This window comes from Arachis ipaensis, chromosome B10 (assembly GCF_059453495.1).
Source record: "Arachis ipaensis isolate K30076 ecotype BB chromosome B10, ASM5945349v1, whole genome shotgun sequence".
NCBI classification, from domain to species: Eukaryota; Viridiplantae; Streptophyta; class Magnoliopsida; order Fabales; family Fabaceae; genus Arachis; species Arachis ipaensis.
In genome coordinates, this window is record NC_142435.1 from 74323316 (window position 1) to 74346797 (window position 23482).

Below are 23482 nucleotides of genomic sequence, written 5' to 3' on the forward strand. Positions count from 1 at the left end.
TTCAAAACTAATTTTATCATATCTTTTCAAAAATATCTTCTTATCTTATCTTTTTCAAAAATATCTTTTCAGATATCTTTTCTAACTTCCTAACTTCTTATCTTTTCAAAATTTGTTTCAACTAACTAACTAACTTTTTGTTTGTTTCTTAACTTTTTCAAAACCACCTAACTAACTCTCTCTCTCTCATTTTCGAAAATATCTTCCCTCTTTTTCAAAAATTTCTTTTTAATTAACTAATTATTTTTATTTTTTATTTTTAATTTCAAAAAAATTTTCGAAAAAAAAAATACTAACAATTTTCAAAAACCATTTTCAAAAATCACTAACTCCTTTTCAAAAATTTTCGAAAATTCCTTCCTTCTCTCTCATCTTATTCTATTTAATTATTTATCTACTAACATCTCTCCCTCACATCATCACCAAATTCGAACCCCCTCTTCTATCTGTGTTCGAATTTCTTCCTCTTTTTTTTCCACTCACATAAGGGAACCTCTATACTGTGGTAAAGAGAATCTCTATTATTATTATTTTTCTGTGCCCTCTTCTTTGTCATATGAGCAGGAGCAAGGATAAGAACATTCTTGTGGAAGCAGATACAGAACCTGAAAGGACTCTGAAGAGAAAACTAAGAGAAGCTAAATTACAACAATCCAGAGAAAACCTTTCAGAAATTTTCGAACAGGAAAAGGAGATGGCAGCCGAAAATAATAATAATGTAAGGAAGATGCTTGGTGACTTTACTGCACCAAATTCCAATTTACATGGAAGAAGCATCTCCATTCCTGCCATTGGAGCAAACAATTTTGAGCTGAAACCTCAATTAGTTTCTCTGATGCAGCAGAACTGCAAGTTTCATGGACTTCCATCTGAAGATCCTTTTCAGTTCTTGACTGAATTCTTGCAGATATGTGATACTGTTAAGACTAATGGAGTAGATCCTGAAGTCTACAGGCTCATGCTTTTCCCTTTTGCTGTAAGAGACAGAGCTAGATTATGGTTGGATTCTCAACCCAAAGACAGCCTGAACTCTTGGGATAAGCTGGTCACGGCTTTCTTAGCCAAGTACTTTCCTCCTCAAAAGCTGAGCAAGCTTAGAGCTGATGTTCAAACCTTCAGATAGAAAGAAGGTGAATCCCTCTATGAAGCTTGGGAAAGATACAAATAGTTGACCAAAAAGTGTCCTTCTGACATGCTTTCAGAATGGACCATCCTGGATATATTCTATGATGGTTTATCTGAGCTATCAAAGATGTCACTGGACACTTCTGCAGGTGGATCCATTCACCTAAAGAAAACGCCTGCAGAAGCTCAAGAACTCATTGACATGGTTGCTAACAACCAGTTCATGTACACTTCTGAAAGAAATCCTGTGAACAATGGGACGCCTATGAAGAAGGGAGTTCTTGAAGTTGATACTCTGAATGCCATATTGGCTCAGAATAAAATATTGACTCAGCAAGTCAATATGATCTCTCAGAGTCTGCATGGAATGCAAGCTGCATCCAACAGTACCCAAGAGGCTTCTCCTGAAGAAGAAGCTTATGATCCTGAGAACCCTGCAATAGCAGAGGTAAATTACTTAGGTGAACCTTATGGAAACACCTATAACTCAACATGGAGAAATCATCCAAATTTCTCATGGAAGGATCAAAAGCCCCAACAAGGCTTTAATAATGGTGGAAGAAACAGGTTTAGCAATAGCAAGCCTTTTCCATCATCAACTCAGCAACAGACAGAGAACTCTGAACAAAATGCTTCTAATTTAGCAAATCTAGTCTCTGATCTATCTAAGGCCACTGTAAGTTTCATGAATGAAACAAGGTCTTCCATTAGAAATCTGGAAGCACAAGTGGGCCAGCTGAGTAAAAGGATCACTGAAATCCCTCCTAGTACTCTCCCAAGCAATACAGAAGAGAACCCAAAAGGAGAGTGCAAGGCCATTGACATAAGCGCCATGGCCGAACCTGTGAGGAGAGGAGAGGACGTGAATCCCAAGGAGGAAGACCCCCTGGGACGTCCAGTGGTCAATAAGGAGCTTCCCTCTGAGGAACCAAAGGAATCTGAGACTCATCTAGAGACCATAGAGATTCCATTGAACCTCCTTATGCCCTTCATGAGCTCTGATGAGTATTCCTCTTCTGAAGAGAATGAGGATGTTACTGAAGAGCAAACTGCCAAGTTTCTTGGTGCAATCATGAAGCTGAATGCCAAATTATTTGGCATTGATACTTGGGAAGTTGAACCTCCCTTGTTCATCAATAAACTAAGTGATCTGGATCAACTGACATTGCCTCAGAAGAGATAGGATCCTGGAAAGTTCATAATACCCTGTACCATAGGCACCATGATCTTTAAGGCTCTATGTGACCTTGGTTCAGGAATAAACCTCATGCCCCTCTCTGTGATAGAGAAACTGGGAATCTATGGGGTGCAAGCTGCTAAAATCTCACTAGAGATGGCAGACAGCTCAAGAAAACAGGCTTATGGACAAGTAGAAGATGTATTAGTAAAGGTTGAGGGCCTTTACATCCCTGCTGATTTCATAGTCCTGGATACTGGAAAGGAAGAGGATGAATCCATCATCCTAGGAAGACCTTTCCTGGCCACAGCAAGAGCTGTGATTGATGTTGACAGAGGTGAACTAGTCCTTCAATGGAATGAGGACTCCCTTGTGTTTAAAACTCAAGGATCTCCCTCTGCAACCATAGAGAGGAAGCAGAAAAAGCTTCTCTCAAAGCAGAGTCAACCAGAGCCCCCACAGTCAAACTCTAAGTTTGGTGTTGGGAGGCCACAACCAAACTCTAAGTTTGGTGTTGAACTCCCATATCCAAACTCTAAGTTTGGTGTTGGAGAGTCTCAACAAAGCTCTGCACATCTGTGAGGCTCCATTAGAGCCCACTGTCAAGCTATTGACATTAAAGAAGCGCTTGTTGGGAGGCAACCCAATGTTTATCTAACTTTTATTTTCATTGTTTTTCATGTTTTCTTAGGTTCATGATCATGTGGAGTCACAAAATAAATATAAAAATTGAAAACAGAATCAAAAACAGCAGAAGAAAAATCACACCCTGGAGGAGCATCTGTCTGGCGTTCAGCGCCAGAACAGAGCATGGTTCTGGCGCTGAACGCCCAAAATGGGCAGCTTCTGGGCGCTGAACGCCAGAACAGGCATGGTTCTAGTGTTCATCGCCAGAAATGGCACACAGATGGGCGTTGAACGCCCAAAATGGCCACCAACCTGGCGCTGAACGCCCAGAGTTGGGTACAAAGGCATTTTTATATGCCTAATGGGTGCAGGGATGTAAATCCTTGAACACCTCAGGATCTGTGGACCCCACAGGATCCACTCAGGATCTGTGGACCCCACAGGATCCACTCAGGATCTGTGAATCCCACAGGATCCCCACCTACCTCCACTCACTTCTTCTCACCACTTTCTTTCACACAACCCCATAAACACTCTTCCCCAAAAACCCTTCACCAATCACCTCAATCTCTCTTCCCCATCACCTCTTCACCACTCACATCCATCCACTCTTCCCCATAAACCTACCTCATAAACTCCACCTACCTTCAAAATTCAAAACCAATTTCCCACCCAAACCCACCCATATGGCCGAACCTTAACCCCCCCTTCCTTCCCTATATAAAGACCTCCATTCTTCATCAAATTCACACAACACACCCCTCTACACTACTCTTGGCCGAAACCACATCTCCCTCTCCCTCTCCATATTTCTTCTTCTTCTTCTTCTATTCTTTTGTTTATTGCTCGAGGGCGAGCAATATTCTAAGTTTGGTGTGGTAAAATCATAGCTTTTTTGTTTTTCCATTACCATTGATGGCATCTAAGACCGGAGAATCCTCTAGAAGAGGGAAAGGGGAGACAAAAGCTTCCACATCCGAGTCATGGGAGATGGAAAGGTTCATCTCCAAAGCCCATCAAGACCACTTCTATGATGTTGTGGCCAAGAAGAAGGTGATCCCTGAGGTCCCTTTTAAACTCAAAAGAAATGAGTATCCGGAGATCCGACATGAAATTCAAAGAAGAGGTTGGGAAGTTCTAACAAATCCCATCCAACAAGTCGGCATCCTAATGGTTCAAGAGTTCTATGCCAATGCATGGATCACCAAGAACCATGATCAAGGTAAGAACCCGGATCCAAAGAACTATGTTACAATGGTTCGGGGGAAATACTTAGATTTTAGTCCGGAGAATGTAAGGTTGGCGTTCAACTTGCCATACATGGAAGAGAACGCACGCCCCTACACAAGGAGAGTCAACTTTGATCAAAGGTTGGACCAAGTCCTTATGGACATATGTGTAGAAGGAGCTCAATGGAAGATTGACTCCAAAGGCAAGCCGGTTCAACTAAGAAGATTGGACCTCAAGCCTATAGCTAGAGGATGGTTGGAGTTTATTCAATGCTCAATCATTCCCACTAGCAACCGGTCTGAAGTTACTATAGACCGGGCCATCATGATCCATAGCATCATGATTGGAGAAGAGGTGGAAGTTCATGAGATTATACCTCAAGAACTCTACAAGGTGGCTAACAAGTCCTCCACTATGGCAAGGTTAGCATTCCCTCACCTCATTTGCCACCTATGCAATTCAGCGGGGATTGACATAGAGGGAGATATCCTCATTAAAGAGGACAAGCCCATCACTAAGAAAAAGATGGAGCAAGCAAGAGAGCCCAGTCATGGAGCTCAAGAGGCGCAAGAAGCTCATTTCCATGAGATCCCGGAGATGCCTCAAATGCACTTTCCTCCACAAAACTATTGGGAGCAAATCAACACCTCCCTAGGAGAATTGAGTTCCAATATGGGACAACTAAGGGTGGAACATCAAGAGCACTCCATCATGCTTCATGAAATAAGAGAAGATCAAAAAGCAATGAGGGAGGAGCAACAAAGACAAGGAAGAGACATAGAAGAGCTCAAGGACATCATTGGTTCCTCAAGAAGGAAACGCCACCATCACTAAGGTGGATTCATTCCTTGTTCTCGCTTTCTCTGTTTTTCGTTTTCTATGTTATGTGCTTATCTATGTTTGTGCCTTCATTACATGATCATTAGTAGTTAGTAACTTTGTCTTAAGATATGAATGTCCTATGAATCCATCACCTCTCTTAAATGAAAAATATTTTAATTCAAAAGAACAAGAAGTACATGAGTTTCGAATTTATCCTTGAACTTAGCTTAATTATATTGATGTGGTGACAATGCTTCTTGTTTTCTGAATGTATGCTTGAACAGTGCATATGTCTTTTGAAGTTGTTGTTTAAGAATGTTAAATATGTTGGCTCTTGAAAGAATGATGACTAGGAGACATGTTATTCGATAATCTGAAAAATCATAAAAATAATTCTTGAAGCAAGAAAAAGCAGCAAAGAACAAAGCTTGCAGAAAAAAAAAGGGGCGAAAAAAAAATAGGAAAAAAAAATAGAAAGAAAAAAGAAAAAGCAAGCAGAAAAAGCCAATAACCCTTAAAACCAAAAGGCAAGGGCAAATAAAAAGGATCCCAAGGCTTTGAGCATCAGTGGATAGGAGGGCCTAAAGGAATAAAATCCTGGTCTAAGCGGCTAAACCAAGTTGTCCCTAACCATGTGCTTGTGGCGTGTAGGTGTCAAGTGAAAACTTGAGACTGAGCGGTTAAAGTCAAGGTCCAAAGCAAAAGAAGAGTGTGCTTAAGAACCCTGGACACCTCTAATTGGGGACTTTAGCAAAGCTGAGTCACAATCTGAAAAGGTTCACCCAATTATGTGTCTGTGGCATTTATGTATCCGGTAGTAATACTGGAAAACAAAGTGCTTAGGGCCACGGCCAAGACTCATGAAATAGCTGTGTTCAAGAATCATCATACTGAACTAGGAAAATCAATAACACTATCTGAACTCTGAGTTCCTATAAATGCCAATCATTCTGAACCTCAATGGATAAAGTGAGATGCCAAAACTATTCAAGAGGCAAAAAGCTATAAGTCCCGCTCATTGGATTGAAGCTCTGTTTCACTGATAGTTTGGAGTTTATAGTATATTCTCTTCTTTTTATCCTATTTGATTTTCAGTTGCTTGGGGACAAGCAACAATTTAAAGTTTGGTGTTGTGATGAGCGGATAATTTATACGCTTTTTGGCATTGTTTTTAGTATGCTTTTAGTAGGATCTAGTTACTTTTAGGGATGTTTTCATTAGTTTTTATGTTAAATTCACATTTCTGGACTTTACTATGAGTTTGTGTGTTTTTCTGTGATTTCAGGTATTTTCTGGATGAAATTGAGGGACTTGAGCAAAAATCAGATTCAGAGGTTGAAGAAGGACTGCTGATGCTGTTGGATTCTGACCTCCCTGCACTCAAAGTGGATTTTCTGGAGCTACAGAACTCGAAATGGCGCGCTTCCAATTGCGTTGGAAAGTAGACATCCAGGGCTTTCCAGCAATATATAATAGTCTATATTTTGGCCAAGAATAGATGACGTAAACTGGCGTTCAACGCCATCCTTCTGCCCAAATCTGGCGTCTAGCGCCAGAAAAGGATCCAAAACCAGAGTTGAACACCCAAACTGGCACAGAAACTGGCGTTCAACTCCACAAATGGCCTCTGCACGTTCAACACTTAAGCTCAGCCCAAACACACACCAAGTGGGCCCCGGAAGTGGATTTATGCATCAATTACTTACTCATGTAAACCCTAGTGACTAGTTTATTATAAATAGGACCTTTTACTATTGTATTAGGCATCTTTGGTCTCAGTTTTATTCCATTGTTCATCTTAGGAGACTATTGATCTCGTTTAGGGGGCTGCCCATCCCGGCCATGCCTGGACCTACACTTATTTATTTTCATACGGTAGAGTTTCTACACTCCATAGATTAAGGTGTGGAGCTCTGCTGTTCCTCAAAGATTAATGCAAAGTACTACTGTTTTCTATTCAATTCTTCTTATTTCGCTTCTAAGATATCCATTCGCACCCAAGAACGTGATGAAGGTGATGATTATGTGTGACGCTCATCATCCTTCTCCCTTATGAACGCGTGCCTGACAAACACTTCTGTTCTACATGAATTAAGCTAGAATGAATATCTCTTAGATCTCCTAACCAGAATCTTCGTGGCGTAAGCTAGAATGATGGCAGCATTCAAGAGAATCCGGAAAGTCTAAACCTTGTCTGTGGTATTCCGAGTAGGATTCAATGATTGAATGACTGTGACGAGCTCCGAACTCGCGATTGCAGGGCGTTAGTGACAGACGCAAAAGGATAGTAAATCCTATTCCGGCATGATCGAGAACTGACAGATGAATAGCCGTGCCGTGACAGGGTGCGTGAGCATATTATTCACTGAGAGGATAAGATGAAGCCATTGGCAAGGGTGATGCCTCCAGACGATTAGCCGTGCCGTGACAGGGCATTGGATCATTTTCCCGAGAGATGACCGAAAGTAGCCATTGACAGTGGTGATGTATCAGATAAAGCCAGCCATGGAAAGGAGTGAGACTGATTGGATGAAGATAGCAGGAAAGCAGAGGTTCAGAGGAACGAAAAGCATCTCCATTCGCTTATCTGAAATTCCTACCAATGATTTACATAAGTATCTCTATCCCTATTTTATTAATTAATATTCGAAAACCACATAACTGTTTTATATCCGCCTGACTGAGATTTGCAAGGTGACCATAGCTTGCTTCATACCAACAATCTCCGTGGGATTCGACCCTTACTCACGTAAGGTATTACTTGGACGACCCAGTGCACTTGCTGGTTAGTTGTATCGAAGTTGTGAACCATGGTATTGGCACCATGTTCCTGGCGCCATTGCCAGGGAAAGAAAGAGCCATGAATTTTACATCATTAAAGTGTAATCACGATTACGCGTACCAAGTTGCTCACGTTGCCAGGGATTGTTCAAGCCTGGACATGACAATTTCGTGCACCAAGGACAACGTCAAGACTTGGCCCAGGAAGGGGAGAAGCTGGCGTTGCCAACGCCAGGAACAAGAGATGTGTTCCAAGGCAACGCAGCAAGCCTTGGATCTCTATCCATCGAGCATGTTGCCAACGCCAGCCTCCATTGGCGTGTTTGGCAATAACTCAAGGCAGCTTGGATGATGCCTCTCCAACTCAAGCACGTTACCAACTTGAGGATACATTAGAGTGTTTTGGGACAACGCCAAGCAGCAAGCATGGAGCCTTGAGGAAGGCTTGAGCACATTACCGACTTGAGGATGCATTGGCGTGTCCAATGATAACGCCAAGCAAGAAAGTTTGCCCAGGGGAAGAAGCATGCACGTTGCCAACGCCAGCTTCTATAGGCGTGTTTGGTGACAACGTAGCAAGCAAAAAAGCAACCCTGGGAAGTGATCCTGCACGTTACATGGCAACCCCAAGCAAGGAGGCTGTCCAGGAAAGGAAGCCAGCGTTGCCAACGCTGAAGTGCATGGGCGTTATCCAAGGCAACGTAGCAAACAAGCTTAGAAAGCAACCCTCCCTCACTCGAGCACGTTGCCAACGCCAAAATCTATAGGGGTGTTCCAAGGCAACGTGACAAGCAAAGTTGAAGGCTAGAAAGCAGCCCTGGAGGGAAGCAACGAGCACGTTGCCAACGTGCCAACAAGGGGGCGTGTTTGTGGACAATGCCAGCCCCATGTTTCAGCCTTGGGAGGCTTGGCACGTTGCCAACTTGGGAAGAGAGGGGCGTGTTCAGCAACAACTTCAATAAACTTGGCAGCCTGACCTTACCTTCTTTGAGGAAGCATAACTTGAGATAAAAAAATCCAATTAAGATGATTCTAAGTACATTAGAAAGAAGACATTCTGAGCTTTCTAATGATATATGATAGTCTATATTGAAACAGAAGATTGACACTCAAATTCTGGGAAACATTAAGCATGAAAGTAGAGTCAAGAAGAAGAAAACCAAGTTGTTAGCAACAACTTGGGCTAACAACGCCCAGCACCAAGCCACCAGCCCAGGACAATCACAAGCACGTTGCCAACGTGCTACAACACTGGCGTGTTTGCCAGTAATGCCCCTCAATGGGCCAGCAACATTATGAATGAGCTCCTTCTCCCCTGTTTAACAACACTTCTTCAATTGAACCAGGAATTCAACAAAGAGAAAGCCCACATTGCTAGCCCAAATTATAGATCTCTGAAGGAGTTTTAGGAGTAGTATAAATAGAGAAGAGTTTGATACTTTAGAGGACTTTTCACTGGTGAACTTGTTTTTAGACTTTTTTCGACACTTAGATTTTCTTTTCTACACTAGCAAATTCTATTCTTTACTTTTTCTCACCGGTTTTCTATTTTGTTTTTCTTGCAACTTTGAATTACAGTTTTAAGAACTTCTTCTTTTTCTTCTTCATTCTTCTCTACATTTAGTTTAATTTTCATTTATTGCAATTGTTGTTGAAATTGGAGCTATGATTCACTAAACCCCACTTTCATTAGGGGGAAGAGCTCTGTATGTTTGAATGAATTGATAACTCTTCTCTTCCTTCTTAATTCAAGTGGTTAATCCAAGAGGAAACTCTTGTTCTTCAAAGATTCAATCACCATCAAGAGAGGGATTAATCTATATAAATTATGTGGTGAATTTGAGAAAGGAGTCACATAATTCAGTTTAGAGTTCATCCTTTCATGATTTCCTTAATCAATATACTTTGGTTGGTATGTGAGATGTAACCTCCTTTAGTTGAGATTTTGGAAGCTGTGTGGCTTGGATTAGGAATTGAACTTCATCTCTTCTCATGAACAATTAGATCACGAGAGTGGCAATTAGTTGTGTTGAGAGAAATTGAGTTACCAAGAGATTGGGACTCAATTACCCACAAATTGCCATGGATCTGTACCCATGATTGAGAAGGAATTGATCAACATCAATTCAGAAAAATTTGCATCTCTGATCCCTAATGATTTCTCCATCATTAATTCTCATCTTTTTTGTTCTTTAGTTATTTTGAATACCCATTACCCAATCCCCTTTTATCTTCTTGCAATTTATCATTCTTACCATTTACATTCTGTCTATCTAATTCTTGCAATTTACTCCTCTTCTCTTTATAATTCCGCAATCTTTACTTCCTTGCAAGCTATCTTTAATGTCATTTAAGTTTCTTGCATTTTAAGTTTCAGTTATTTACTTTCATTGTTCTTCTTTATTCTAGTTCTTTAAATTCTTTGTTATTTAACTTTCCGCAATTACATTCAAAAATCAAATCTCATGAATTCAAGACCATGTTTGCTTGACTAAATCTACCATTTAACTAAAGTTGCTTAATCTACCAATCTCTGTGGGATCGACCTCACTCTTAGTGAGTTTTACTACTTGATACGATCCGGTATACTTGCCGGTAATTACGTGAAATTAATTTTTTACGTATCAAGTTTTTGGACAATCATCAACCACCCTAAATAAGGAGTCAATGTCAAGCTAATGACAATAAAATAGCGCTCCATGGGAGGCAGCCCATGATTTAATATTCTTACTTTGTTTTAATTTTAATAAATGGTTCTCCTAGCATATATTTGAGTTCTTACAAGCAGATTTGATAATTGCACATATGATTGTGAAGCATATGTCTGATTCCTAAGTTTGGTGTACCTAAAGGCACTCCAAAATAGCTTCTCAAGCTATCTTAGGAAATATACTTATTCGTTCAGGTGGAGTATATAGCCAAACACTAATTTTGGTGTCTACATATGCATTGAATCTCAGAAAAACCAATTTTTTGCTCAAAGGATCAAATTTATGAATAGATGAACCATACATTATTTCATTTTATGAGTTTATGGTAGAAAATAAAATGTCCCTTATGATGAAAGTACCAATTGTGACAGATGTTCTTTGCATTTTATATGGATCACTTAGCAGGGGACAAGTTTGGTGTTCACCAAATTTTGGTTCACTTTTTAAGGAGCACAATTGGTTATTTATGAATAAGGAACATGTAAAATTTTGTTTTTTTTTTATTGCTTGGCACTACACCACCGTAATTCAAACCTTAAAGCTTACCATTGTCTTGATTTAATTGTATATGTACAAGGGAGATTGAGAAGAAGATAAAAGGGAGCATGCACGGTTATGACAAGATGAAAAGAAAGTCATATGTGCCTAGGGAATTGTGCTCTCTTGGAGACAAAAATCTGCATGCATTAATGCCTTGGAGGCCGAACCACATGCATCCAATGGAGGAGCAATCCTTGTCCTCCTTCATCTTTGCATGCTAGCCGTCCATGCTATGAGCCTTATACAATGTTTTGCTCAATCTTCACCCTTCATTTTGCTCAACCGAAGCTGTCCCACTTGTGGTTTTATTCCAAAGATTCATGCCTTGACTATAAATAGGTGGTGACACTTTATAACTCACATATCCCTTCTCTCCTCATACAAGACCTCCTCATCTATTTGCTTTTTTTTCACTCACGCCTTCATCCCAAATACGTTACAGCAGCCCCTATTTACCCAAATATAACACAAAATACCCAACAACAACTTATCTCCCATTCCCTTTTATAACAAGACCGTACCTTAACCCAAGTTCATCTTTTTTTCTCCATTCTTTTCGAATTCATGGCCTCATCAAGTTCTAAGAGAAGGATGGGAAAGGAACCAATGGTAGCCGAACCATCAACTTATGATACAAAGAGATTTAAGTCTTAGTTTCATGAATCAAGGTATCATAGGCTCATGTAATCAAAGCACGTCATTCCAGAGATGGGCTTTAGACTGAGGGATGGAGAGTATCCTGTCATGAGAAGAATTATCCAGAGAAGGAGGTGGAAACTTTTTTGTGAACCTCTCACAGACATCAGTGCAGTCATGATAAGAGAATTCTACGCAAATGCTGTGAAGACAAGCCAGGACAGCCCTCCTTATAAGAGCTATGACAGGGGTGTTGAGGTAGATTTTAGTCCACCATCAGTCATGAGGGTCCTACAGTTGAGAGTAATAACCTATGGAGAGCTTAGCTTTGAGAAAAGATTGTAGGGTGAGAATGACCCTGACAAGATATTACATGGGTTATACTTTGAAAACAGAGACTGGGAAAGGGACTTAGAGGGGGTTCTAAGCCACTTGAAAAGAATAGATCTCACACCTGAGGCCAAAGGGTGGTATGAGATAGTGAAGAGGTCTATACTCCCTACTGCAAACACCTCAGAAGTCACAATCCAACGAGCTATCCTGACATATTGCATCTTAAAGGGAGGAGAAATCAACCTCTCACTTCTCATAGCAGACAGCATTCAGGAGATGGCTGAGAATACAAGAAAATTAAGTATGCTTGGTCACCCAAGTATTATTCTGAGGCTGTGCAACAGGGCTGGGGTGCTCTTTGAAGATGAAGATACAGAGAAGGTAAAAGGAGGTAGAGGAATCACAAGGTGAAGCATGGAAGGTGCTACTGATGATGACAATCAAGAGGAAAGAAGATCCCAAGGAAGAAGAAGAAGACCACAAGTGGAGGGAGAGCAAGCTTCTAGTGCACTGGATTTGAGTCAAATGCAGAGAGCCATTGAAGAAATGTCTCAGCAATTCGTGAGAGCACAGGAGCAACATCAAGAGCAATATTTGAGGCAACAGGAGCAGTATCTGAAGGATTGAGAGCAACAAGAGAACTGGCAGTGCCAAATGATGGAACGACAAGAGAAATGGCAGCAACAAATGATGGCTCAACAATAAGAATTTCAAACAAAGATTCTTGATGGGCAAAGGGAACAATCAGCAGATTTTTGAGAATCATATAATAGATTGTCTTTGCGACAGGCCAAGTATAGGGAATACACTCAAAATCTGTATCAGTGGAAGAACATATATCATACCATTGGGGAGCATCGACACGTGGATAGAATGGAGTATGATATAGAAACCCAATCAAAGTTGGATTATGTAGTCCACAGCATGTCAGCATTGAACCCACAGATCAAGCCATTTGAGCAATGCCAAGAGTTGGTAGACCATCAGAGAGCAAGAACCAAGCAGCATATAGCACACATGCAGCATGGGTTGGAGGAGGCTGGACTCTTAGGTCTGATAGACCCTATTTGGGATTGAAGATGCCCTGTTGAAGAACCTCAAGATCCAACCAAGAAAAGGAAGAAGAAAGGAGAGTCAAGCAGGAGCAAGGAGCTTGACAATTAGGAGGTGGTAGAGTTTCTTTCATGTTTTTCAATTAAATAAGGATGATGCATATCTGAAACATGATATGCCTCCAAATGCTTTATGTTTTGCACCTTCATATTCTAAGTAGTTTTCTTACAAGTGATTTGCACTGTGCTTGTTATCAATCATTTGCTTAAATTCTGTTTTGTTCCCTTCTACATAAATAAAAGAAAAGTGTTTGAAACAGAAAGTGATTGTCCAATATTGTAGGAATTAGAATGAAATTCAGTGGTGGCGCATGTTTGATTTAATGATTATCTCAATAATAAAAGATGCATAATAAAATGTTCCTTGAAGTGGGAATTAGGGTGCTGCTATAAAGCCTTATATAAATAGGAGTTAATTTGATTTGTAGAGGACTTTTACCTTTGGACTTTTAGCTCATTTTTGGTTTTCACTTTTAATTGTTTTGAATTTGGGATTTGGGAATTTGGATCGGAGTTTTTCTTTCTGCATTTTATTTTCTTCTTCAACTTCTGCTCTCTGTACTTGGAATTTAAATTGAGATTAAGGAGCTCCATTGATTCGAAATCTGAGAATCATCTTTCACTTTCCTTCTCAATTGTTCTAAGAATTGGATCTGAATTTGATTTTCTGTTTTCATTTTCTTCTTCTGCAATTTCTACTTTTAGGTTTTTGAATTGAGATTTAAAAATTCCATTGAATCTGGATCTGAGAATCATCTTTACTTTTCTTTCATCTAGTTTTGGGAATTGGAGAATTGGATCTAAGTTTCATTTACTGTCTTCCTTTTCATTTCCTCTGCAATTACTTTTCTGCTTGATCAAGAGAGGAATTGAGATCTAGATCTGCTTTCTAATCTCATTTCTCTCCTTCGATCTTAAATTTCCCTTTAGGATTTCATAAGTGATTCAAGTTTTCTTGCTGTTTGTTTCTTCAAGAAATTTTCCTTTCTGTTTTGCTACGGAATTGAATCCCTTCATCTAATAGCTTTCTGATTTGCTTCAATTTACATTTTCTTGTTGAATTCTGAATCCCAGCACCCAAATCCCTTTTACTCTTCAACCAATTCACATTTCTTAGCAATTTAGATTCAACAATTTACCTTTCTTGCACTTTAAGTTTCTGCAATTTATGTTTCTTGCAAATTAAGTTACAGCTCTTTTACTTTTTTGTTCTTTATGTTACTTGCAATTTAACTCTTCTACACTTTATTCTTCTGCTCAATTTACTTTCTGCACCTTTATTTACTTGCAATTTAGCTTCTGTCAATCAAAATCACTCAATTCATCAAATATTCGCTTAACTAAATTCATCATCGGTGAGCTTTGTGTGGAATCGGTTTTTCTACTTATCAACATGGCGTGTGCGTACGCACAGGTGTGTGCATACGCATGCCCAGGAGGAGTTTCAAAACATGTGCGTACGCATAGGGGTGTGCGCACGCACAGGTATCAAATTTTATAATCCTGTTCACTCGCACAAGGTGCGCTGGCGCTCCCAACAGACTGACCTTCCCAACTTGTGCGTGCGCACAGGGCTGTGCGTACGCACAGGTTGTAAATCTTCATTGGTATGTGCGCACACAAGCTGTGCTAGCGCTGCAAACAGATTGCCTGCCTCTGCATGTGCAAACCCACAGGTCTGTGCAGGCGTACAGGATAAGAATTTTGCAGCGGTGTGCGTGCGCACAAGGCTGTGCGCGCACACATACCAGAAATCACAAAATTCTGTAACTTTGCAGAATTTCAAATTTTTACACCAATCTTTGAATGATCATGACTTTCTCTACAAAAATCCAAATTTTATAAACCTTATTTCAATTTGAAGAGTTTTCAATAAGCTTCAATTTCAAACAAATTTTAACTAATTTTGAAAATAGAGGCGTAAGTTATGATCAGACAAAGTTCACCAAAAACCAACTTTTACCAAAAGTTTACAGTTTACCAGTTTTCAACTTTTCATAACTCAAACCAACCAAAACCAAATAAAACAATTCCAAACTCCAATTTTAACCATACCAGAACAACCCAACACTCATACAAACATTCCTTCAAGCATTTTATCAATCACACAACCTTCTAAACCATTCAACAATTCTAAATCCAACTAGTGCACGAAATTGTAATCATCAACAATGGCACCAAAGCACTTGGAGCTCTTAAATGTGAATCACACTTTGTCACAATTCTGCACAACTAACCAGCAAGTGCACTGGGTCGTCCAAGTAATACCTTACGTGAGTAAGGGTCGATCCCACGGAGACTGTCGGCTTGAAGCAAGCTATGGTCATCTTGTAAATCTCAGTCAGGCAGATTCAAATGGTGATGGAAGATTGATAATTAAAAGATGAATAAAACATAAAATAAAGATAGAGATACTTATGTAATTCTTTGGTTGGAATTTCAGATAAGCGTATGAAGATGCTTTGTTCCTCCTGAACCTCTGCTTTCCTATTGCCTTCTTCCAATCATTCATACTCCTTTCAATGGCAAACTTTATGTTGGGCATCACCGTTGTCAATGGCTACTTCCCGTCCTCTCAGTGAAAACGTTCCAAATGCGCTGTCACCGCACGGCTAATCATCTGTCGGTTCTCGATCATGTTGGAATAGGATCCATTGATCCTTTTGCGTCTGTCACACGCCCAACAATCGCGAGTTTGAAGCTCGTCACAGTCATCCCTTCCCAGATCCTACTCAGAATACCACAGACAAGGTTTAGACGTTTTGGATCTCAAGAATGGCTGCCAATAATTCTAGCCTATACCACGAAGGTTTCAATCTTAGATTAAAAACCCAAGAGGTACGCATTCAAGCCATTGCTAGTAGAACAGAGGTGGTTGTCAGGCACATGTTCATAGGTGAGAATGATGATGAGTGTCACGAATCATCATATTCATCAAGTTGAAGAACGAATGAATATCTTGGAGAAGAAATAGACTTGAGTTGAATAGAAAAACAATAGTACTTTGTATTAATTTATGAAGGACAGCAGAGCTCCTCACCTTAATCTATGCTGTGTAGAAACTCCACCGTTGAAAATACAAAAGTGATAATGGTGTAAGCATGGCCGAATGGCCAGCCTTCAAGGTCTAGGGACTAAACGTCCAAAGATCTCCCCAAATACAATAGCAAAAGGTCCTATTTATAGAGGACTAGTAGCCTAGGGTTACAGAAATAGGTAATTAATGCAGAAATCTTCTTCCGGGCCCACTTGGTGTGTGCTTGGGCTGAGCATTAAAGCTTCTATGTGTAGAGACTTTTCTTGGAGTTAAACGCCAGCTTTTGTACCAATTTGGGCGTTTAACTCCAGCTTTTGTGCCAGTTCTGGCGTTAAACGCCAGAATTCTTGAGTTGACTTGGAATGCCTGTTTGGGCCATCAAATCTCGGCCAAAGTATTGACTATTATATATTGCTGGAAAGCCCAGGATGTTCACTTTCCAACGCAATTAAGAGCGCGCTAATGGGGCTTCTGTAGCTCCAGAAAATCCACTTTGAGTGCAGGGAGGTCAGAATCCAACAGCATCTGCAGTCCTTTTTCAGCCTCTGAATCAGATTTTTGCTCAGGTCCCTCAATTTCAGCCAAAAAATACCTGAAATCACAAAAAAATACACAAACTCATAGTAAAGTCCAGAAAAGTGATTTTTATTTAAAAACTAATAAAAACATAATAAAAATTAACTAATATATACTAAAAATAATGCCAAAAAGCATATAAATTATCCGCTCATCACAACACCAAACTTAAATTGTTGCTTGTCCCCAGGCAACTGAAAATCAAATAGGATAAAAAGAAGAGAATATACAATGAATTCCAAAAACATCTATGAAGATCAGTATTAATTAGATGAGCGGGGCTTTTAGCTTTTTGCTTCTGAACAGCTTTGGCATCTCACTTTATCCCTTGAAGTTCAGAATGATTGGCTTCTATAGGAACTCAGAATCCAGATAATGTTATTGATTCTCCTAGTTAAGTATGTTGATTCTTGAACACAGCTACTTTATGAGTCTTAGCCGTGACCCTAAGCAATTTGTTTTCTAGTATTACCACCGGATACATAAATGCCACAGACACATAACTGGGTGAACCTTTTCAGATTGTGACTCAGCTTTGCTAGAGTCCCCAATTGGAGGTGTCCAGAGCTCTTAAGCACACTCTTTTTGCTTTGGACCACGACTTTAACCGCTCAGTCTCAAGTTTTCACTTGACACCTTCACGCCACAAGCACATGGATAGGGATAGCTTGGTTTAGCCGCTTAGGCCAGGATTTTATTCCTGTGGGCCCTCCTATCCACTAATGCTCAAAGCCTTGGATCCTTTTTATCACCCTTGCCTTTTGGTTTAAAGGGGTATTGGCTTTTTCTGCTTGCTATTCTTTCTTTTTTTTTTCTTTTCTCTTCTTCTTTTTTTTCGCCTCTTTTTTTTCTGCAAGCTTTTCACTGCTTTTTCTTGCTTCAAGAATCAATTTTATGATTTTTCAGATCATCAGATAACATTTTTCCTTTTCCCATCATTCTTTCAAGAGCCAACAATTTTAACATTCATAAACAATCAAATTCAAAAATATGCACTGTTCAAGCATTCATTCAGAAAAACAATAGTATTGCCACCACATCAAAATAATTAAACTGTTTTAAAATTTGAAATTCATGCACTTCTTTTTCTTTTTCAATTAAAAACATTTTTTATTTTAAGAAAGGTGATGGATTCATTTTCATAGCTTTAAGGCATAGACACTTAGACACTAGTCATCATGTAATAAAGACACAAACATAAATAAACATAAAGCATAAAAATTTGAAAAACAGAAAATAAAGAACAAGGAAATTAAAGAATGGGTCCACCTTAGTGATGGTGGCTTGTTCTTCCTCTTGAAGATCTTATAGAGTGCTTGAGCTCCTCAATGTCTCTTCCTTGCCTTTGTTGCTCCTCTCTCATGGTTCTTTGGTCTTCTCTAATTTCATGGAGGAGGATGGAATGCTCTTGGTGCTCCACCCTTAGTTGTCCCATGTTGGAACTTAATTCTCCTAGGGAGGTGTTGATTTGCTCCCAATAGTTTTGTGGAGGAAAATGCATCCCTTGAGGCATCTTAGGGATTTCATGATGAGGAGTTTCCTCATGCTCTTGTCCATGAGTGGGATCTCTTGTTTGCTCCATCCTTTTCTTAGTGATGGGCTTGTCCTCATCAATGGGGATGTCTTCCTCTATGTCAATTCCAGCTGAATTGCAGAGGTGACAAATGAGGTGAGGGAAGGCTAACCTTGCTGCAGTAGAGGACTTGTCCGCCACCTTGTAGAGTTCTTGGGATATAACCTCATGAACTTCTACTTCCTATCTAATCATGATGCTATGAATCATGATAGCCCGGTCTATAATAACTTCAGACCGGTTGCTAGTAAGAATGATTGAGTGTTAGATGAACTCCAACCATCCCCTAGCCACGGGCTTGAGGTCATGCCTTCTTAGTTGAACCGGCTTTCCTCTTGAATCACTCTTCCATTGAGTGCCCTCTTCACAGATGTCCATGAGGACTTGGTCCAACCTTTGATCAAAGTTGACCCTTCTAGTGTATAGGTGTGCATCTACTTGCATCATAGGCAAATTGAATGCCAACCTTACATTTTCCAGACTAAAGTCTAAGTATTTCCCTCGGACCATTGTAAGCCAATTCTTAGGGTCCGGGTTCACACTTTGATCATGGTTCTTGGTGATCCATGCATTGGCATAGAACTCTTGAACCATTAAGATTCTGACTTGTTGAATGGGGTTGGTGAGAACTTCCAAACCTCTTCTTCGAATTTCATGTCGGATCTCCGGATATTCGCCCTTTTTGAGCTTAAAAGGGACCTCGGGGATCACCTTCTTCTTGGCCACAACTTCATAGAAGTTGTCTTGATGCACTCTTGAGAGGAATCTCTCCATCTCCCATGACTCGGAGGTGGAAGCTTTTGCCTTCCCTTTCCTCTTTCTAGAGGTTTCTCTGGCCTTTGGTGCCATAAATGGTTATGGAAAAACAAAAAAAGCTTTATATAGGAGTGAAGATGGGTTTATATAGGAGTGGAGAGGGGGGTATGGTTCGGCCATTATGGGTGGGTTTGGGTGGGCAAGTGGTTTGAATTTGAATGGTGAGGTAGGTGGGGTTTTATGAAGGATGGATGTGAGTGGTGAAGAGAATGGTGGGATTTGATAGGTGAGGGGTTTTTTTGGGGAAGAGGTATTGAGGTGATTGGTGAATGGGTGAAGAAGAGAGAGAGAGGTGGGGTAGGTGGGGATCCTGTGGGGTCCACAGATCCTGAGGTGTCAAGGATTCCTCATCCCTGCATCATGTGGCGTGCAAAACACCCCTTGCTGCCAATCCTGGCGTTAAACGCCAGGATACTGCCCATTTCTGGCGTTTAACGCCAGCTTCTTGCCCATTCCTGGCGTTAAATGCCAGTCTGGTGCCCATTTCTGGTGTTAAACGCCCAGAATGGTGCCAGACTGGGTGTTTAACGCCCATTCTGCTACCCTTACTGGCGTTTAAACGCCAGTAAGTTTCTCCTCCAGGGTGTTCTGTTTTTCATTCTATTTTTCCTTCTATTTTTGCTTTTTCAATTGTTTTTGTGACTTCACATGATCATCAACCTATAGAAAACATAAAATAACAAAAGAAAATAGAAATTTAACATAGATAAGTGAAAATTAGGTTGCCTCCCAACAAGCGCTTCTTTAATGTCAATAGCTTGATAGTGGCTCTCATGGAGCCTCACAGATATTCAGAGCAATGTTGGAACCCCCCAACACCAAACTTAGAGTTTGAATGTGGGGGTTCAACACCAAATTTAAAGTTTGGTTGTGGCCTCCCAACACCAAACTTAGAGTTTGACTGTGGGGGCTCTGTTTGACTCTGTATTGAGAGAAGCTCTTCATGCTTTTTCTCCATGGTGACAGAGGGATATCCTTGAGCTTTAAACACAAGGGAGTCTTCATTCACTTGAATGATCAATTCTCCTCTGTCAACATCAATTACAACTTTTGCTGTGGCTAGGAAGGGTCTACCAAGGATGATGGATTCATCCATACACTTCCCAGTCTCTAGGATTATGAAGTCAGCAGGGATGTAGTGGCCTTCAACCTTTACCAAGACATCCTCTACAAGTCCATAAGCTTGTTTCTTTGAATTGTCTACCATCTCCAGTGAGATTCTTGCAGCTTGTACCTCAATGATCCCTAGCTTTTCCATTACAGAGAGAGGCATGAGGTTTATGCTTGACCCTAGGTCACACAGAGCCTTCTCAAAGGTCATGGTGCCTATGGTACAAGGTATTGAGAACTTTCCAGGGTCTTGTCTCTTCAGAGGTAATCTCTGCCTAGTCAAGTCATCCAGTTCTTTGATGAGCAATGGAGGTTCATCCTCCCAAGTCTCATTACCAAATAACCTGGCATTTAGCTTCATGATTGCTCCAAGGTACTTAGCAACTTGCTCTTCAGTAACATCTTCATCCTCTTCAGAGGAGGAATATTCATCAGAGCTCATGAATGGCAGAAGTAAATTTAATGGAATCTCTATGGTCTCAGTCTGGACTTTACTATGAGTTTGTGTGTTTTTCTATGATTTTAGGTATTTTCTGGCTAAAATTGAGGGACCTGAGCAAAAATCATATTCAGAGATTGAAGAAGGACTACAGATGGTGTTGGATTCTGACCTCCCTCCACTCAAAGTGGATTTTTTGGAGCTACTGAATTGCAAATGGTGCGCTCTCAATTGCGTTAGAAAGTAGGCATCCCAGGCTTTCCAGAAATATATAATAGTCAATACTTTGCCCGAGTTTAGACGATGCAAACTGGCGTTGAACGCCAGTTCCATGCTGCATTCTGGAGTTAAACACCAGAAACAGGTTGCAAAGTGGAGTTAAACGCCAGAAATAGGTTACAAATTGGCGTTCAACTCCAAGAGAAGCCTCTACACATGTAAAGCTCAATGCTCAGCCCAAGCACTCACCAAGTGGGCCCCGAAAGTGGATATCTGCATCATTTACTCATTTCTGTAAACCCTAGTAACTAGTTTAGCATAAATAGGACTTTTTACTATTGTATTTACATCTTTGGATTATCTTTTGATCCTTTGATCACGTTTTGGGGGCTGGCCATTCGGCCATGCCTGGACCTTATCACTTATGTATTTTCAACGGTAGAGTTTCTACACTCCATAGATTAAGGTGTGGAGCTTTGCTGTTCCTCATGAATTAATACAAAGTACTACTGTTTTTCTATTCAATTCAAGCTTATTCCTTCTCTAAGATATCCATTCGCACCCAAGAACATGATAAATGTGATGATTATATGACGCTCATCATCATTCTCACCTATGAACGCGTGCCTGACAAACACTTCCGTTCTACATGCAAACAAGCTAGAATGAGTATCTCTTAGATATCTAATACAGAGGACCGAGTCTGAGATATTAGAATCTTCGTGGTATAAGTTAGAACCCATGGACGGCCATTCTTGAGATCCGAAAAGTCTAAACCTTGTCTGTGTTATTCCGAGTAGGATCTGGGAAGGGATGGCTTTGACGAGCTTCAAACTGGCGAGTGCTGGGCGTAGTGACAGACGCAAAAAGATAGTAAATCCTATTCCAATATGATCAAGAACCGACAGATGATTAGCCATGCAGTGACAGTGCATTGGACCATTTTCACAGAGAGGATGGGATGTAGCCATTGACAATGATGATGCCCTACATAAAGCTTTCCATGGAAGGGAGTAGGAATGATTGGATGAAGACAATAGGAAAGCAGAAGTTCAGAGGAACGAAAGCATCTCTATATGCTTATCTGAAATTCTCACCAATGAATTACATAAGTATCTCTATCCTAGTTTATGTTTTATTTATCTTTTAATTATTAAAACTCTATAACCTTTTGAATCCGCCTGACTGAGATTTACAAGGTGACCATAGCTTGCTTTAAGCCGACAATCTCCGTGGGATCGACCTTACTCACGTAAGGTTTATTACTTGGATGACCCAGTGCACTTGCTGGTTAGTTGTATCGAAATTGTGAAGAGAACTAAAATTATGAACGTGCATATTAAGTTTTTAGCGTAGTTACCAAGGAATGAACAATCACGATTTCGTGCACCACCTTCTCACCCTCTAACTCTTTCTCTAACTTGGTCACCTTCACCTCGAGCTCCTCCTTCAAACCCTTTATCCGATCGAACTCCAACTTGGCCTCCTCCATAAAAGCCTTTGTAGCATGAATGGGAAGATCCTGAGCAGTCCGACGTGTGCCATTTTGATGCTGCTTCGAGTAATAAAGTCCAAATGGTGACGGAGAGAAACATCATCATTAGGGATGGTGCCGTAAGGACCAATTTATTGATCCACAAACTCGACAGCATCAAAATCAGGGGCGTCAAGGTTAAAGGGCTCAGCGGTCTTTTGCTTTTTCTGTGGAGGAGCGCCAGAGGTAACAACAGGAGCCTGTGGAGGATCAGCCAAATGAACCCAAGGAGTAGGAATTATCCTCCTCGGTCTTGGAGAGATAGGTACGGATGGCTTCGACTGAACCTGTGAAGACCCCTCCCCGGCCATCTTGGCCGAGACGTTCTGAACTGCAGTAGCTTTCCTCGCCTTCTTAAAGGCCTTCATAGATTCTTTATTTTTAATCATCTCTGCAAACAAACATCACAGTGAGAAATCAAGTCATGAATCAGAAAAGAAAAGAAATAAACTCGACAAAATAAGCAAAACCAAAATTGACCACTACCCGCTCAGCTCAAAGTAGAGAGGGGTTTGCTAGGAATTTCTTTGTGTCGAGATGGGGAGGCTGCCCCCAGTTTTCTTCCAGCATAGTCACAAAGGCTTGCTCCGCCTCATCTAATATCTCCCACGTATATTTAGATACCATTACATTCTTTTGCCATTCCAAAGGAAAGGCGTGCTCATAAAACAGCTCGGACCCTGAAAAAGTAGTATTTGAAGTCGCGAAAAGATTCATCAAACATGGAGAAAACCTTTTTCCCCTGGAAAGCTCAGAAAGAAACCCAAGCGGCCTTCTTCTTAACTACCCTAGGCTTTGTCAAAACAAAGAGATAAAAGAAGAGGGATTAGGAAGTAGGGATACCTAGTTCATGACACAGCAACTGAAAGATTTTTATAAAACCCCAGGAATTGGGGTGAAGTTGGGATGGAGCTACATTATAAGATCACAATCGGTTGGTCTCAAAAGGGGTAAAAGGAAGAGTAATATTCATTTGACTAAAAAAGAAGTCATATGCATAGAAAAAGGGGCGCTCTCCAGTAATTCGGGTAGAAAAACAAACCCTTTCCTCAGAATTAGGAGATACAAGCTCATAGTTCTTTTC

At 40.5% G+C, this 23482-nt stretch overlaps 1 non-coding gene across 1 annotated transcript; it reads right to left on the reverse strand.

Annotated features, from left to right (window-relative positions):
• Nucleotides 1-1090: 1090 nt before the first annotated feature.
• Nucleotides 1091-1198, reverse strand: LOC148580440 (small nucleolar RNA R71). The gene has a single exon (XR_015896709.1). It is a non-coding gene; the product is annotated as a small nucleolar RNA R71 (small nucleolar RNA).
• Nucleotides 1199-23482: the final 22284 nt, after the last annotated feature.